We start from the raw sequence: 15,348 nt of genomic DNA on the forward strand, positions 1-15,348 counted from the left end.
TGAAAGCAAATGCAAAATATGAACACGCATTGTTTTACAAAAAGCTAAATTACAGATTTATTCCCTGCAACGAAACAATTTGCAGTGGAATCTATTTCAGTCGTGAGCATCCTTTCCAAAGTGTTCAGTTGACCAAGATTCTATCTACACACATCTTTTCTCATCTCTCTGTGCTGTGTAAAACAAAGTATATCCACTCATTAGAAAATGGTAAGAGTGGTGGTAAATCCAGAATTAATATAGTAGTGGTCCTTATTTATGGGTGTGATATTGTTGTGTTTCTATTTGCCCACCTTCAACTCTATATTTATGAGGGCCAAGCTTCAGAACCAGGCAGAATTCTGCCATTTAGTGATTTGGGGACCTCAAATAAGTTACCTAATGTCTCTAAGTTTCAGGTTCCACATTTCTAAGAATCAGGAGAACACGTACTTCAAAGGCTTGTGTACTAAATAAGACAAGTGAAATTATTTAACAGACTGCCCAATGGATGGTTCTAGGTACTTTTGCCAAAAACATCTTTGCCACAAGCATTTCACCACATAACCAATTGGCCATAAGGCAATTTGCCATAAAAGATAACATAATGAAATAAACAATGAGGACCTACTGCATAGCAAAGGGAACTATATCTTATAATACCTATAATGGGAAATAATCTGAAAAAGAATATATATACTGATATATACATACATATGTAACTGAATCATTTTGCTGTACACCAGAAACTAACATTGTAAATCGACTATACTTCAATTTTAAAAAGATAAAATAATGAAAAATAAAAGAGGAACATTAAAAAGAACATAATGAAACATGAGAAATGAATGACGAAATTAAAAAGACTGTTGAGAAATACAAAGTATTTGAGTACATTTGAAATGGGTGTAAATTCATGACGATACAAATAACTGATTTTATTTTGGGGGTTGTACCTAGGCACTTGTCTTCCAAGTCTTTTTTTATTATTACTGTCACTATTATTGTTATTTTGCTTGTTGATTCGTCTCCTTGTTTGGCATCATACTTTTTTTTTTTTTTTTTTTGATGGTGCCTTGCGGTTTGCAGGCCCTGGCAGTGAAAGCGTCCCAACCCCTGGACCGCCAGGGAACTCCCAGCATCACACTTTTTATTTTTCACTAAAATTTCTTCCTTCATTAAGAGAGGTATCAGCCAAAAGAAAAAAAATTTTTTTTTTTAATTTTTTAAAATGGACCTCCCTGGCGGTCCAGTGGTTAAGATTCTGTGCTTCCACTGCAGGGGGCACAGGTTCAATCCCTGGGCAGGGAGCTAAGTACCCGCATGCCGTTTGGTACGGCCAAAAAAAAATTTTTAATAAAAAAATTAATTAAAAAAAAAAGAGAGAGGTATCAGTTTCCGAACACTAGGCTGCGTGTTGGTACCTGAGCCTTGTGCTACGCTGAGAGGCTCTACATCATGGATTGTTTCTTGGCACGTTGTCACATGCCCCTTGATAGATGTTCCAAAGTTCTACTGGAACTTTGTGGGTTCAACTCTGTGCCTTCAAGGCCCTTGGCCTCTTTCTCCTCCAGTGTAGTGTGTTTCACAATAAGACAGCAACTCTTGGGGCAAATCATCATCATCTGTCAGCTCCAGGAAGACATCAATAACGTCAATAACTAGAAGAAAAGCTAACACATTTCAACTAGTTGAAAACTGTCAAACCAAACCGTCCACCAGTTATTCTACCTTTCATGGCAAAATTGCCTTACAGCCAATACCTTATGCAACAAAAATGTTTGCAGCCAAAGTGCCTGCAGCCAAGATGTCTATGGCAAAGAAGCTTCCGGTGAAAATACCAGCCACCCTGACCGACAACATTAGCTCCCCCTACTTTCGTCAGTGGAAGGCCTTGAAAAGTCAAGCACGTCACTTAACAGTTGTGTGAACTTGAGCAAAGTAATTCAACCCCTCTGAGTTGCTGTTTCCTCACCTGTGAAATGGATATAACGATGTTTTCCTTGTATGGGTTTCTCTGACTCACACACGTGATGACCAACTCATTTATGTGGACCATCACAGTTACCACGTCCGGCTTTGTTTCCCTTCCTTATTTCTCCCCCTTCCCTTCCAAGTGTCTTCTGCATTTCCTAGTTGACTCGGCAGATGGAGCAATTGAATCGCACGGTGAGCCTCCCGGCAGCTAGCCTGAGTCACATCCCCACCAAGCAGCTGCCTCTGTGCTGCTTTCATTGGGGACAAAGCTACATCCCCTCTTGAATGTTTGTCAGACCAAGGCAGTGGTCCTGGCAGGAGGCGGCAACAGCAGCATTGAAATACAGTCTGAGATTTCACTTAAACACCGAGCCTCCGGACGCCCCCGTAGATACAGTCTGTCGTTGTTCATGCCTGTGGCAGTTAGACCAAATATCTATTGCTTTTCCACAGGCTCTTGGGCATGCTTCAGACGTGCTTATTCAGGGCCCAACTTCTTATCAATTAACATTCTGTCTGTAAGGAAAACTTTGTTAATTACCTGGGTTTAATGAAGTTTTGTTTTTTTGTTTTGGGGGATTTTTTTGCTTTCGGAATCAAGGAGAATATGTTCCCTCTCCATTTTTCGGCCTGCTTTGGTGAAGGGAAGTTGATATTCTAGGCTGGATTCAAGACTGGAAGAGGATATTCAGAGGTAGCTTCCTAGATAGGGCCACCTTTCCTATGCCAGTCCTCAGAATTTTATGAGTTTAAATCCAGCACCTAACTTTCCAGGATCCAACAAGCATCGCCTGGTTAGTCCTGCTCCAAGAAGCTGGGTAAGCCCTGGACCAACATAAAGAGTGGAGGGTTGAGGTCGGGGCACCTGCGTTACAGCTGCAGGAGGGCCAGCACCTGAGCAGTCACTAGAGTGTGCCAGGGCAGAGCCCATAGCCGTGATAGCCCAGAGGACAAGCCATTTCCATATGATTCCACCACAGCAAAATTTCTGGGAGCTGCAAGTTCAATTTGAATAGCGCTTCTCCACACTATCAGAACCAATGCCCCCCTCTTTTAACAAATAGTGTGTAAATCTCCCCTATAGTATCCTAAAATCAAATGTACAGAATACAACTTATCTACACGATAATATTTTAATCACTCTAATGTCCTAACAGTAATATGAAGCATAAATATAAGCAAAATCATTATAATAAATTAATATGTATTAAATATGTGAATGATACAGTTCCAGCTAGAAGACAGAAGGAGGTAGTTCGAGGCTTGTGCCTGTGCATATACTCACCCAAATTTGACAGCTACAGAGTAAATGTTTGTGACTCAAAATACCATTAGCTGCATTACATTGGTGAATAACTCTCAGTAAAATTCCAACCAAATGTAAGTATAATATTTCCGTAATTTAGATAGAATTATTACAGATTAAAGTCATCAAAGACAAATTGGGTTCATATGTAAAACAGAGTTAGGTTCTGGGCTCTTCATTAGTTGTGACAACAACCCCTCCTACACACACACACACACACACACACACACACACACACACACACACACACACACACACACACACACACACACACACACACACACACACACACACACACACACACACCACTCGTAATTTGCTAAACAACACACACACACACACACACACACACACACACACACACACACACACACACCACTCGTAATTTGCTAAACAACTCCTAGGAGGCAGTTTTGCCACTGTGAAGCCCAGGAGTGCCCCCAAAGCTTGCGAGTGCCCTTAGCTGCCTTCCAGAACTCCTAGAAAGCATCAGGTTCTCCAGGTAATTACCTAACACCTCTCCCAACTGCAAAAGCCATCCCTTTTGCACACCTGGTCCCAGATTTGATTACAGCACAGAGTAGAGACCTATCATGGGTGGCTCTGGGCTAGATTCCTGTGTGATGACACAGCTGTTATCTCCAATCTTGGGTGGAGCAGCCCTGCAGCCCAGCACAATCAGCCTGGGAATTGTAGGCAAAAAAAGGACACCTGCTTCATTCCCCTGGGCCACCTTCTGCCCTACCCCACCTTTCCAGGCTACTGAGGAAAGGCCTGAAAGCTAGACCCACAGCAGATCCCCACAGAACAGGGCTGGTCACGCCCTGCGTCAGCCTCTGGGGTTGTCTGACAATCTGGGATGTCGAGGAGCTCCTGGCTTGGGCTCTAGTTAATTGAATGGTCTGGTTACTAGACAGTTAATTCACAATCCTATGTGCTCCGATCCTTGTAAAACTTTTCTAAAATTCATGAATTCACCCTTCACCAAAATAATGATGGTTTAGTTAGTAGGCAAGATTCCTTTTTCTTTTCTCTTTTTTCCACTTTCCCATAATGGGGTTATACGTCTATATTAATAGAAATGCATTTAGTAAACACACAAGTCCGGTTTTCTCGCTTAATCAATAGTACGTACTAGAGAAGTGAGCTTTTGTTTTAATTAAGAATACTTCAAGTTTCAGGCTTTCAGTTCTCACCACTGAAGGTACCTATGTAGATTGTGTTTAATGTGGATTATGATTTCAGGAAATCTGAAAGCTTAATTGATTTTTGGTTTCAGTTATTATGTATTTTTCTACTGCAATCATTTTTTTCCTACAATAAATGCAGTTATGTGCTGTGTCAGTTGGGGTTCTTCTGAGAAGCAGATGCAAAGATGGAATTCGATGGGCATGGATTCTATTAGAGGAAAGGCTGTGAGAGGAAGTGGGGAAGGAGCCAGGACTGACTGAGAGCTGTCAGGTCATGTAGCAAGTGTAATCCCAAGTACCTGTTGGCATAATAATGTAGCTGATTAAATATTGACTAAATCTACAAACAAATGAGTACATGAAAAAAGAAAACAAATGTGACTACTTTAAGAGACTTGGTAAAACAAATAGTTGCTAAAACATTTTTGATCAAATCAGATATGAGTAAGATTGCTATGAATGTTTAGGGGAAATTGATTAATAGTTATGGGTAGTATAATTCTACTCTTTTATTGTTTGCAATGTCTGCATTTTAAAGAAACCAAAACTGGCAGTCATCATCAATACATTAAGGATGTGACTTGTGCAAAACAAGTGATAAAGAGCTCTCATCCGTGGAGGCTTTGCAAAGAAAGGACAGTCAGTTTACATCACAAGACTGGTGTGAATATCCCTGTCTATGCTTTAAGTAAGTGAAAATGTTACTTTTTTAGAAGTCTATGATTTGATGGACTTTCTCAATTAACCAACCAACTACTCGTGACAATGAGAGGCTTCTACATTTGTTAAACACAGTCCAACTGCATTTACCACAAATTTTTACATGTGGGATAATAATGAAAAAAAGATGTTCCTAGGATGGAAAGAGTATGTGAAGGTCAACTTAGGGTCGTGGCTAGGTCCTTTCATCCCATAAATATTAAGAATGGTTTTAGAACCTTGCCAAATCATAGATGGCCTACTTTGATTTCATGTCTATATTTTGCAAAGCTGTACATATATATATATACATATACATATATGGCATAAATTTCTGGACCCCAAGAGATCAATCAAAGGGTTTCTCTACAGTCTCGTATACTCTCTGCCCAAGATATGCTAGGGAGTATTCAGCTATCACCTACATTCATCTCAACTCTCTCTGCAGGAAGCATCAGTTTTAAATTTTGATCTGTCCAGGCCTTAGTGCAACCCCATTTTGTGTGGTTAATTCATTCATGCAAAACTGTCTGCAAACCCTTCACCAGCCCCCATCGCGCCCCCAGCATTGTTATGAGGAAAGCACAGACTTAAGCTCCACGACCTCTCCCTGCCACTCACAGATGGTGTGATCTGGGCAGGCCCTTTGCCTCCCTGAAGCTCCAGTTCCTCAACTATAGATACAGGTCCTAATGTCTACTTTGAGGTCATGTCATGGGACCCACAGAAATGGGTCGTTAAGGCTCCTGGCTTAATACTTACCTGGCATGGGAGACACCATGATCACAAAGCTCCTGGCTTACACGGAACACCAGGAGTGGACACCCCCTCCCAGCTAGTTGCATCCTCACAGCACTGCCAAGTTCTGTTCTAGAAGAACTTGGGTCATTGTCCCCTTTGTACACCTCTGTTCTCAACACCCATCATGCAAATACCGTATTTAATCAACTCTTTAAATGAACATCATCTCCCACTTTAACATCTACAGAATTGGATGTGTCTTAACACATCAAAGGCGTTTTATAATTGCTGTCAACCAGGTGACAGTCTTCACGTATTTGCCATCACCTGTGCGTCTGCCAACGTATCGCTGTTCATATCATCATCACTTCCGTTGAGTTATATGCATCCTTGGGACTCGCGTGCCCTTTAAGGTGGCTTCCAAAAAATTCCATTCTGATCCAACACTGAAACAAAAAATTATTGTGTCCAGAAAAAGGCACAGAACTAGAATAGCTGGGTGTGGATTTGCTATTAGTAAAGCAACTATTCTTTGATAGCAATATGACCACAATTCTATATTTTCCCGTTAATCACTGTCAAAGATTTAAGAATCATGGATACCCATGAGCAAACGAAACTGGGTCACTTTTTGTTTACTGAGATACATGCAAAAGGGTGGTTTACCAGGCTCCAAGAAATGCAACAGAAGGCAGAAGAAAGGGCCAAATCCCTCAGAATGGATGAAAGAAATGTCAAAGCGATTAGAGGCCAGTGACAATCAAATAGTGCCTTGCAAAGGACTATTGTTAGGATGGTGTCAGGGTTTAATGGGTGGTGGTTTTTCTTTTTTAGTGGTACTTAAGTTAATGGTAGATTTTATAACCCATGGCCTCTTAGAATGGATAAGGTGTGGTACCTTCCCTTTCTTAAAGAAAATAAGTGAAATCAGCATAATGTGAATGTCGTCTCTGTTCTGAAGTCACACGGATATCCAAGGATCACAGGAGAGGCAGCTTGTAGACCACGCTGCCCCAGAAGGAGTGGGCGGTGGCTGAGGACCCTCTGCCTGCCTTCCTTCTGGCTTTGCCTTTCATGATTCCTCTTCCTTGCGAGGCCCAGCTGCTCTGCTTAAGACACTCTTTTGTCCTTGTGATAACTCACCCCACCTTTTTCACTTTGTTCTTTGATTGGGTTCTGCCCGTTACAGTCATAACAGTCTTGCTAAGGCATGACGGCTGCATGCATATCCTCACCCATCAGTCGACTCCTCCAGTCCAGACTTAGTCTCTTTCTCAAGGTGTGATGATGAGTTTTACCGATTCACCCACACCCTCTTGTCCAGGCTTCTAGGAGCCCAAGCCATGCATGTCATGCATGCATGTGGGGAGGGAACAAGAATCCTCTGAGTGAGAAATCCGAGTGCACACTCCACGGCAACCACTCGGACCCTCTCCATCCACTGGCCCGTGGTTTGGGGTGAGACACTTATATTTAGTATTTAACTATCCATTGAATATGAGGCCAGGACAATACATTATCTGAAGTGACTGAGTGTGGGAAGACTTCTTAAACATTCCGATTATTAGATAAATGTCATACACACCACAAACAAAAGAAAACGACAGAGAACTTTACAGAACACTATTCTGAGCACAGTGTAACACGGCAGAACGTTATGAATCTTTGTTCTAAAAATCAGTTGTCTTCACCCAATGAACTTCAGTTCAACTCCAGGTTTAATAAAGAGGCCGGATTAATTGAATGCCAAATAAACCAACAATTCATAACTGGGTTTTGGAAGAAATTTCTGAGACGTCAGTTGTGTTTTCCACGTGTGCCTTTCGACAGTTTCAAGACTTCTGTCTCGTCTAAAAATGATGTGAGGCTCAAAACCATTTCCTCTACTCTGCTCTCCACGCAGCCAAGCCAGCTGAGGACATTCCCTTCTTCTCAGAAGCACGTTACCATCCTCGGGTGTGTAGGCTGGACGCAGGTGAACCCTGGACGTCAGATGATTCTCTCCACCCGCCAAGTTCAAGCCAAGCTCTGACTGCCAGAGGCACCGAGTTTTGCCCCATTGGCCACTGCCGTTCCAAGGGCAGGGGAGCAAGACGGTGGGAACAGCAGAGGGCTCTTTGCCCAATCACAGCTCCCTGGAGGTTTTCAAGGAAGACCTTGGGGAAATCGGGCTGGACCTTCAGAGGAGTCTACGGGGGGATGCTGAGAAAGCTAAGTATTGTGGTGAAGTCGGAGACTGGGATTTCTGACCCTTTTGGGAGGAAGAGGACGTGGCTGAGTGTGGCACTGGGGCACATTAATGCCCACATGCAGAGTGGATGTTTGAGAATTAAACCATCCATAAAGCAAGGCATTATACATGGGCTGTGAGGGTGACAAACATTTACTTTGGGCCACAGAGGTCTGGATTTGCTGAGCGTCACGGGTGAGTGAATGACGGGGGTTGGAGTAACCAAGGAGGTTACCAGGGGAGCCCCAGCGCTCTGGAGTGTTTTCAAGTCAATAAAACCTACCCAAGTGCAAGCCGATGGCTGAATAGGCCAATATAAAAAACCACAAAGAGACTCCAGCCTAATTCTCTTAATAAAGTTATGTGGGCAGGGGCCGGGGGTTCTTATTAGAAAGTTGCATAGTACTTTCTCAGGAAATTATGAATTCCACTTTGGAACCAAACAAAACTGTTTGAACATACCGCTTTCTGAAGCTAGAATAACAGGCTATCAGTGCTGGGTTTGCTAACCCCCCGAGCTAAGCCACCTACAGTCTTGCGGAAGAGAGAAATCGCCCCTGTGGTCTTGTTGCCCCGGCTCACCCCTTAAGGACCTCCTTTTTTCTCTTTCCTTTTTCCTCCTTTTATGTACATTTAGTTCCCACAGGCTCCCTTTATCAATATTTCAATTGGTTGCTGCTGACCTCTACTTGAATCCAAATGTTTGCCCTATTCAGTGTGAACTGTGCATTCAGCAAATGCTCGATTATGTCTGTGCTCTTTTGAGCAAACTGAATGGGCTACTTGACTAGGTAATGCCGATATAGCCTGGTCATTAGGAATGTTTGTTAGAATTGACCAGATGCAACGAGGAAGGGAGGGAGGGGAGAGGAGAAGGGGTCCGTGCTCAGTGTTCCTTCCAGTGCAGCCGCGGTGAAGAAAATGACATTGTTTGCTTTTCAGGGCATAATTACAGCTTGTCTCCATGTTCTTCCAAACCGGCCCTTAATCTAGTATGAATCAAATGAGCCAGTTTCAAGCAAAGGAGATGGATACCCCTGAAGGCCCACAGTTTTATTTAGTCATTGGAAAATTATCCTCTGTAAGGCGTTTGTTTAAGGGTGGCATTTGTTTATGGGTGGCTAGCATTTTTGTTTTCATTGTTTAGATAAGGACAGGAGAAATGCAATAAGGCTGTATGCACCCCTTGCCATCAATTACTCTCACTCTCTACACTGCCATACAGCCATGGCATTGTTCTCCATATACAAACTGACCTTTTATGAAAATCAAATGTTACAGGACTGCACAGCTTATAACTCTAATATGCTAAACTGTAATCCATACGATTATGTACTGACCTGCAACATGCCCAGTACTGAGTTATGCTGTGGAAACACTTTGTGTGCAGTAAAATCACGGAGTTAGCATTCCTGGCCCTGACACAAGGGAGGAAACCAGCATAGGTACAGGAGGATTTGGCCAAAAACAAGAGTGGCTTTGAAATGGACATGAATTTGGTGAGTGCCCCAGAGCAGGACGTGGTAATAAGAATGTACCTGTGTGTTTACACTTGCCCTTAAGAAGTTCATAAGTTGTTGGAGAAGATAGACATGTAAACAACATAGAAAAGTAGGCATGAGAATACTTGGGACAGGATACAAAGTGAGGTCATTATAGACCAAAACAAAATATGAATAAAATGGCTCCTACCCACTGTGAGCTTACAGTCTCTTAGAGGCGATCATTCACAAACATAAACAAATAGGATACAAGGCAGGTCATGTTTAAAGGAACAACATGGCGACAGGTATTCAGAGATGGAAGAGGCCACATCCACGTGCACTGGGTATGTCTAACCTATGGTTTTTATAAAATTTTTAAAAAGATTTATTCACTTATTTATTTATTTTGGCTGCGCTGGGTCTTAGTTGCAGTACAAGGGATCTTTGTTGCGGCACGCGGGATCTTTTAGTTGCGGCAAGCATGTGGGACCCAGTTCCCTGACCAGGGATGGATCCCAGGCCCCCTGCACTGGGACTGTGGAGTTTCACCCACTGCACCACCAGGGAAGTCCCTAACCTATGTTTTTTAAAGTCTTGTTTGAAACTCCTGACTCTGATGTACCCACAAGCTCACACCACCTGTATTTTAAATTTGTCTAAAGAATTTACCGAAGTGTTTAAGCACCTCCTACATAGCTCTTTGATTGCAAGTAGATTTGCTGCCTGACTTCTGTTTCTGTTACACCTATTGCAAAGGCCCGTTGTATAACAGAGGAGAGGGAAGGATGAAAATGAGTATCTATTAAGCAGTTACTATGTCCCAGCCATTGAACTAGACTCTTTCAACTCTGTTTCTCAACTTATCTGTGGAGAAGAGTTTCACTTACTCCTTGGTTCCTAGTTCCATCAATGGTTATAAATATATAGTTTCTCCTATAATTTTTTGAAGTGTACATATATTATCTTCATTTTAAGAATGAAAGATGAAAATGACTTCCTGTTTGTGAGAAGGTCACCTTGACACCTGATGATTCTCGATAGTCAAGAACAGCACAGAGTAAAGACAAAACAGTGAAGGAGCCTGTACATATGACATTTGATTGGGGGGGCGGGGAAGGGGGCAGTGTCAGAGAAGTGCCTCAGAAATATATTTTCTTCCTAATAAATATCTAGCAATGATCAAACTTATGGCTTGAAGATCTTTAGAAGAAAAGGATTGTATAAATGAAAACTAAATATTGCTCTGCTAAGAGCATATTAACATAATTTATATGATAAATTACTATTACTAATGATCATGATGACATAGCAGTAAAGCCCGTTACTTATAACGAGGTTAAATAATCAATTCTAAAACTGTTTGTATTGCAGTCTCTCAGTTTTCCAGAGCTGCCATAACAAAGTACTACAAAATGGATGGCTTACAAAGAAGAACCTTATTAGCTCACAGCTCTGGAGGCCAGAAGTCCAAAACAGAGGTGCTGGCAGGGGCGCTCCTTCTGAAGGCTATGGGGAAGGATCTGTCCCAGGCCTCCTTCCTGGCTTCCATTTGTTTGCCAGCAAGCTTTGATGCTTAGAGCTGCCTCACTCTAATCCTCCATGTTCACGTGGCATCCTCCCTGTGTCTTCACACCATCTTCCCTGTGTGTGTGTCTGTCTCTGTGTCCAATTGTCCTTTTTGTTTTTGTTTTTCGCGGTACGCGGGCCTCTCACTGCTGCGGCCTCTCCCGTTGTGGAGCACAGGCCCCGGACGCGCAGGCTCAGCGGCCATGGCTCACGAGCCCAGCCGCTCCGCGGCATGTGGGATCTTCCCGGACCAGGGCACGAACCCGCGTCCCCTGCATTGGCAGGCGGACTCTCAACCACTGCGCCACCAGGGAAGCCCCAATTGTCCTTCTTTATAAGGACACCAGTCATATTGGATTAACGTCCACTGTATTCCAGTATGACCTCATCCTGACTAATTACATCTGCAATGACCCCATTTCCAGATAAGGTCACATTCCCAGATACTGAGGGTAAGGACCTCAGCATATCTGTTTGGGGGAAATGTAAGCCAGTCCATTACAGTGTCTATTTTCCAGTGACCTTCAAGCTATTTGGAATCGTATGTAGAATGCATTCCTAATACAATATGTTTCTAATTCTAGAACTAGATCACACTGTGTAATCATTTATTGATATTAGTGATGTGACAACAGAAGGTCCTAAATTAAGAGGAAGTGCATTAAAAGATTCTTCACAAATCCTTCCCTTTTAGTATCAAAAGCCCAAGGTCAAGTCTAAAAACTGCACTATTGGAGTGAGGGAAGGTGGGCAGGGCTCCAGGATGTGCCCGTTACAGATCATACTACATTTAATGAGGTGTGTTGTCCACATCACTGTATCTGACACGTCAGGATGAGAGAAAGCCTCACAATCCAAGTCAGCTGAGGTCTAACCTTTTTCAATATCGCACACAAACACACATGTACATGCTGCAACCGTAAACAGGGAAGGAGAAGCCACTCTGCTGATTTAAATAAAAGAATTTGGTCGTTAACATGAACGAAAGTTCCCCTGAGAAGTTAGTATAAAGATCTGGTGTTCGGGGCTTCCCTGGTGGCGCAGTAGTTGAGAGTCCGCCTGCCGATGCAGGGGACGCGGGCTCGTGCCCCGGTCCGGGAAGATCCCACATGCCGCGGAGCGGCTGGGCCCGTGAGCCATGGCCGCTGAACCTGCGTGTCCGAACCCTGTGCTCCGCAACGGGAGAGGCCACAGCAGTGAGAGGCCCGCGTACCGCAAAAAAAAAAAAAAAAAACAAGATCCTGGTGTTCGTTCCCCAGCTATTCCAAAACCTGAGTGTTTCATGTTTACAAATCACGAAAATAGGGTCTTGATCAAGAGCATACAGTGGCCATTTCAACAATGACCAGGCCCAGTGAATTATAACTGAAGGCCAGAAAAATATCGGTCCTCACATACGCAAATTATGTGCAAATTATCCTGATAGAGTTACATAGACCTGATGTAGAAAATAAAAATTTTCCCCATTCTTGGTATTTTCTACAAGGTCAGAACTACTTGTATTTGCTGTTTGTTGTCCAAATATTTTATAATCTCAAGTGTTCAGAAACGCATAAAGTATTATAATGGCATGCTTAATATCTGGTGGTTTTAAAACAGTTGTCACTTAAAATATCTTATAAGCCATAACTATTAAATATATGAATTAATGCAGAACTACATGAATTGATGCATCTTGGGACTTTTCTAAGGTATGGAAGGCATTTAGCTTGGGTCAATAAATAGTTACTATTAATACCATTTTTTTCCTTATGAAGGGGCCCAGAATAAGCCACTATGGCATAAAAATTATTTTGAGCTGAAAGCATTCAAGTTCCTGAAACCCCTTATCTACCTAAAAGCACTCAATTGTCATAAATTCTCTTCCCTGGAGCAACTCTACTCTCTTCTTGGAGAGGAGGAGTTAGCGCCACACCCAAACAGGCATTGCCACAAAACTATCGTATCTCCCATCTATTCTCCCATGAGCCCATTTATCTTTCTAAAAAGTAATTTGCTTTTCTTAAGTGCCCTTTCTCCCTCTCCCTCCACCCTATTCTAAGAAGTCATTTGTTTTCCCAGAAGTGCCCTCCCCATCCCCTATTAAAATGGTACATAAGCCCCCAATTCCTCCTTGAGTCACATTTTTCTGTGAATAGAAATCTGACTTTTCTCTTGTTAATCTAGCAGTTGTCAGATTTACTTGCAGGCCTCGAGTACAGAATCTAAGAGGGCAGAGGAAAAGTTTTTCCTCCCCAACGCTTACTCTCTGAAACTTGCAAGCCACTTGTATTAATGTCTACTCTTTTCATGTGTTTCCTTATCTTCACAAACGGGTTTTACTATCCTCCTTGAACAAACGAATTAACTCAGATTGAGAAAACAGAAGTAACCTGTTCACGATGGAGGTGAGATTTTTTTTTTTTTTTTTTTTTTTTTTTGCGGTATGCAGGCCTCTCACTGTTGCGGCCTCTCGCATTGCGGAGCACAGGCTCCGGACGTGCAGGCTCAGCGGCCATGGCTCACGGGCCCAGCCGCTCCGCGGCATGTGGGATCTTCCCAGACCGGGGCACAAACCCGTGTGCCCTGCATCGGCAGGCGGACTCTCAACCACTGCGCCACCAGGGAAGCCCGGAGGTGAGATTTTTAAAGCAGATCTGACCCTAAGTCCCACACTTACTGCTGAGCCTCTATATTGTTTTTTTGTTTTTTGTTTTAACATCTTTATTGGGGTATAATTGCTTTACAATGGTGTGTTAGTTTCTGCTTTATAACAAAGTGAATCAGTCATACATAAACATATGTTCCCATATGTCTTCCCTCTTGCGTCTCCCTCCCTCCTCTATATTGTTTTGATGGCTGTGTCACATAATTTCGGGTTTTGAAAGAAAAAGCTACATGGTCTTACTTGGGCCTCTCTCTCTGTCTCTCTGTCTCTGTCTCTGTCTCTGTCTCTGTCTCTGTTTCTCTCTCTCTCTCTCTCTCTCTCTCTCTCTCTCTCTCTCTCTCTCGTTGCTTGTGCTTCATAATTGAACACCACTTTGCATCCAGAAAGACCCTCTCCGTCCATTTGTGATTCACTGACATGCAATGAACCATGTGTTTCTGTGATTGATACTATATATATATTCCACCTAGGATGGTATAGCCTAGTTAGGTAAACCGTCTTCTTTATATACACATTGAGATTGAGCCAATGTAAACATACTTGATGCTCTGGATGTTACAAAAAAGTAGCTCTATCCTCAAAATCGAGTACTGCGTGTTACCCCAGGCTTGAGCTGTAGTGGCTTTGGGTCCTGCACTTGCCACGAACCACGATTTTTTAGTAAATCCCTCAGACCCCCCGAACCCCTGCTTTTTCACCAGGCACTTAATATCTAAGTCTTGCTTCACAGGATCCTTGCATCAAATAAGAAAACATCTGGGAATGAGTTTTTTTAAGGGGTAAATCCCCAAAGTGCTGTAACTTTTAAAAAATCATTATGAAACATGTTATCAGAGCTCATGTACCTGGTGCTGCCCTAGCCGAGGTGTTAGGTCAGCAACCCGCTTGCTCAGTCCGTGCACTTAAGGGTTTATTTTCGCCTAGAAACAGGGACATGCACGGCGCCTTCAAAACTCACGTTAGAAAGCATGGATAATAAATTATTAGGAGAACAAAGGCTGAGCTCATCAAAAAGCTATTGCTCTGTGGGTAAATACAACCCCACTGTGTATTAAACAAAAATTAAACCCCATTTTCTTTTTCATAGTTAAGTTGCCATCAATTCAAATAGTGAGAACAAGGCACTGGACACAGTTAATAGTCTGCAGACCGGCCAGGCCCGGCTTTGAAAGCATTTAAGCTTCCCTGAAGTGCTGCTTGTACCCAATTATAACTTACTACTTACCATCTTCATAATTTAAATCTGTCCGCCCCTTAGGGGGGAAAATTTTTTGCTAATCAAAGCCATGAATGCACCTTTTTCCTTTTGACAGCATTAAATTAAAGCTAAATGGTTGGTTTTGAATGAGTTACTGTGAAGAATAAAGGCATTAATGAGGTAATTTCATTATGGAGACTCATCCAGGCCTATGTGAATACAAGGGAAGTAAGTAGAGGGGAAAGCTGAAAGCTGCAGAGGAAATTAGGGTTCCTTCCACCCTAATTAATGTTTGGAGGCATTTAGTACAGGCACCAAATTAACTGCTCCA

The sequence above is a fragment of the Orcinus orca genome, chromosome 15, assembly GCF_937001465.1.
Source record: "Orcinus orca chromosome 15, mOrcOrc1.1, whole genome shotgun sequence".
Classification (NCBI taxonomy): Eukaryota; Metazoa; Chordata; class Mammalia; order Artiodactyla; family Delphinidae; genus Orcinus; species Orcinus orca.